General features: G+C 36.5%; 1 long non-coding RNA gene across 2 annotated transcripts; it reads right to left on the minus strand.

The window, feature by feature from the left end:
- Nucleotides 1–1,812: 1,812 nt before the first annotated feature.
- LOC309719101 lies at nucleotides 1,813–3,708 on the minus strand. 2 transcript variants are annotated; one of them, XR_014280145.1, is made up of 5 exons: nucleotides 3,618–3,708; nucleotides 3,275–3,451; nucleotides 2,978–3,085; nucleotides 2,654–2,859; nucleotides 1,813–2,464 (listed from the first exon to the last, which is right to left on the minus strand). It is a non-coding gene; the product is annotated as an uncharacterized lncRNA (long non-coding RNA). The 2 variants fall into 2 exon arrangements; XR_014280144.1 differs by lacking the exons at nucleotides 2,654–2,859; nucleotides 2,978–3,085.
- Nucleotides 3,709–3,985: the final 277 nt, after the last annotated feature.

Consider the following 3,985-nt stretch of genomic DNA (forward strand, 5'->3'; position numbering starts at 1 on the left):
CAGGCAATGCAATAAACTGTGCGGTTCCCAAGTCTTAACAGCGCTCTGATGTGCTGCAGAGACAACAGCACACACAGGAGTTTGAGCACTAATGAATGGACTGAGGCGCTTTATTTACGGGGAGATTATTCCATTTTTCATTTCCAGGCTTGGTCCCGTATCAGACAATAACTGAATCATTTAGCATTAGCGCAAGATAAATATAATCACGCAGACAAACAAATTACACGCTGCCGCTTGTCTGCAAAAACATCAGTAGGTATCAAATTAGCAATTCATATCAGGTGACAGTGTCGCTTTCTGATAATGAGATTTTCAGAGCGTTTACAGTTGTTATTCAGTTCTGTCCAACTATTCATCAAGTCTGTCTTATTTAGGAGGACTAGGGTTCTGTTTGCTTTGGCCGTTTTTGTCTTTCAAAGAAGAAATTGTGTTCCACTCCTAACCTTCAGTATTCTCAGAAAAAACGAAGAAATTCGTTGTATATGTTATTAGGTGCTTTCACATGTACACAGTGTGCCTTGAAGCGGTACTGACCAGCTTCTTTGTAGCTATTTTGTCATTTAGACATTACACTAACTCATATTTACAGAAGAGACCTTTGCATGTCATTTAAATGGGGAAATCATGTCCATGTGTATGGTTGCCTCAGCCAGTTTATTAACATGTGCGAATGACTATAGCAGGACATTTTGCACAGTGACTCAAAGTGTGAGAGTGAAGTGGCTGTGAACACTGAAGGCTTCTGACATCTCATCTGACCAAAAGAATACACATTCAAAGGTCAGCTGCACGCAGGAAAACTTGAAGAGTGACGAAATTAACCACAAACTGAAGTTAACTTCCAGAAATGTGACATTTTAAAGCAGGGACTGGACAAATTAAAACTTTTACTAATATTATATCATTCTCGCAAGGTTTTTATTATATCACATCTACAGTGTATTTTAACGAACTGATTCTATATCAGGATCAAGTCATCCATACCAGCGGCATGGATTGAAATAATGCTATTTCTAAATCTAATAGTGACTACATTTACATAAACTAAAACCCTTAAGGGTGACCCCAGCTTGTAAAGTGGCATAAAGTAAAATAACCTTCAAATGACCATTTTATCACAGAGAATGACAGAGAAGGGAAATACAAGAAAGGGGAAGGAGAAAGAATTGACAGAAGGAAAAGCCATTTGAGCCATTAATACTAACTCGGCCAGTGACTGTTAGCGAACCTCACCTCTTATTGGTAGTTGTATGTTTTCTTGCAATATTGTTTTAGCTCTTCATTCCCCCCCCCAAATATCCACAACTATCAATCGGAGCTTTGTTGTAAAGTGTAAAGCATAAAACCATTTATTAATGAATAATAAATATTTATAAATGCCAAATGGGAGCCTTATTGTAAAGTGTAAAGCATGACACCATTTATTTATGACTACTAAACATAAATGACAAAAGAGAGTTTTGTTGTAAAGTTTAAAACATGTCAACATTTATTAAGGACTAATAAACATTTATAAATGCCAAATGTGATCCTTATTGTAAAGTGTAAAGCATAACACCATTTATTAATGACTACTAAACATTATAAATGACAAAAGAGAGTTTTGTAAAGTTTAAAACATGTCAACATTTATTAAGGACTAATAAACATTTATAAATGCCAAATGGGAGCCTTATTGTAAAGTGTAAAGCATAACACCATTTATTAATCACTAATAAACATTTATAAATGACAAAAGATAGCTTTGTCGTAAAGTTTAAAACATGTCAACATTTATTAATCACTAATAAACATTTATAATTGCCAAAAATGAGTCTTAAATGTATAATGTCACCATTTATAACACTTAGACCTAAATTACAATCAGTGCTTGAAATAACATTTAACTACTGTCAAAAATGGCAATGTATTGTAAGAGTAACACATGTAACATTAAATGTGTTTTTTAAAACACCAAACAGTCACCCATTCCAAAAAAAGTTCATGCCAGACTGGTTCAAACTGGAAATATTTTTTGTATGTCCTTAAATAAGCGTCCCAGTGGTCCATCAGGGTGTCGCGAACCAAGCCAAGATGACCACTCAAGAACCATCAGGTGTTCCTCCAGCAACTTCTCAGTGCGATTTCCTCTTAGTCTACGGACATGTCCTTTGATGGTCATCCAAGCCCTTTCGATATGCTGTGTATGACTGCCAGATTGAGGATCTACAAACCACCTGCTGTGATTTACAGTGTAATGTCTGTACCCTATGTTTGTCAAAACATTTTTCTAGGCTCTCCACTCATCACTGATAATGGCACTACCCAACTTAACATGCTGTCTGATCAGAGGAACAAGGTGGCGCCTCGATCGTTTTTCAACAAGTTTTAACACGAGCCTTCGCCTTTTGTCTTTAATTCCCATCATTCCAAATACCCATTTCTTCCTTTTCCATGCATTTCCAAAGCGTCCACGTGCATACTGAAAACAAAAAGAATAAAATTAAACAGAATTAAAATGAAAAAGAATAAAATTAAATATCTACAAAGAAACATTCAAAAAGATGGTTGCTTCTACTAATTTTTTTTACTTATGGTAAAGGTTTCCATGTTTAGAGGACACAGTCAGATCTGCATTGATTCTAACAAACCTGTCTGAGAGTTTACCAACCTTTCGCTGATGACGGAGACAGCTTTCATCTATAACCACAAATTCTCTGTCACCACCAAGACGGTGTCCATTGTTTATTCTGTGTCTTTTAATTGCACGTATACAAACATGTCGAATGTGTCTTGCCATGCTACTTAGTGTTCTGGAGCTGCCAGCCACTTCATCATCGATCATATACTTGTCTGAGCCTGAGCCCTTGTGAAAATCTGTGATAGAAATTGAGGCAATTATTACTTACTGAGGCCCTAATTTTATTTCACAAGTCTTGTATTGGTGTTCAATTATGAAAGGTGCATTGCTATTAATGTCTACATCTACATATACCTGTAAATGAACTTCATCCAACTGAAAAGAGATGTTTTTGATTTCTCAAAGAGATAGCCAGTTCTAATTGTTCTGGAAACTCTCCTATGACTTGCTCTTTTGCAGCACCTGAGAACATATCAATGAGTTAAGTAAAGAAATGGACCCTTAAACAAGAGCATTAATTGAAAAGATAATCACAAAATTAAGTATGAAGAAAATAATAATGAAAAGAGGTTAATGCTCCCTCTTGCATTGATAACCGAAATATTTTGTTATATTTACTACATGCACTACATTATCATGCATTATACATACCACATATATTGGTCTTTCTTCACCACGGAAATCATTTTCATCTTATGGTGACAAACAGGACATCTAAGCTTCTTTTTTAGCAGGTGTTTCTTCTGCAGCCATTTAATGAGCCTTAGTGCCTTATATTTAGTTTGTTTTCCTTCTATTCTGGCGCGCAATCTCATTCCCAAAGACATTCTGGTGGAAAAAAATGAGTAATTTATTTTATTATCACCTCGAAACACCGTAAAATACTCTATGGGAGTCTAGTGCAAATCGGTTCAGAGTTAAAGAACTTCACATGCTATATAAAACAAGCCCTATAATCAAAAATAGTCCCACGCAAAAAAGAGGATTGTCTCACCTGTTATAATGTATCTCCGACTTTGTTATGTAGATCTAACCCGCTGGATTCATGCTAAAAAAATATGTTCTGCTGCCAAAGGGAGGGAAAACAAATTTAATTTAAACGCAGAGGAGCTTATACAACCATCCAATCACAGTTAACTTTATTAAGGAAAGCCCCTCCTCTCAGAGCGCGACAGGCAGTGGAGCGCTCTGGAAGGTCAAGCCAAAGGGGCACGAACAGACACACTGAAGGCGCTCGTTCAAGTTGCTGCGCCATGGATGGAGCAGAAGATAAAAATTTGTGTGCGTCTGCGACTTACACAGTTAGCACACGTTCGAAGAGATACAAAAAGCAGAGACTGGATGATCTAGATTGCACTAAGC

The sequence above is a fragment of the Aulonocara stuartgranti genome (assembly GCF_965226115.1).
Source record: "Aulonocara stuartgranti genome assembly, chromosome: 12".
NCBI lineage: Eukaryota > Metazoa > Chordata > Actinopteri > Cichliformes > Cichlidae > Aulonocara > Aulonocara stuartgranti.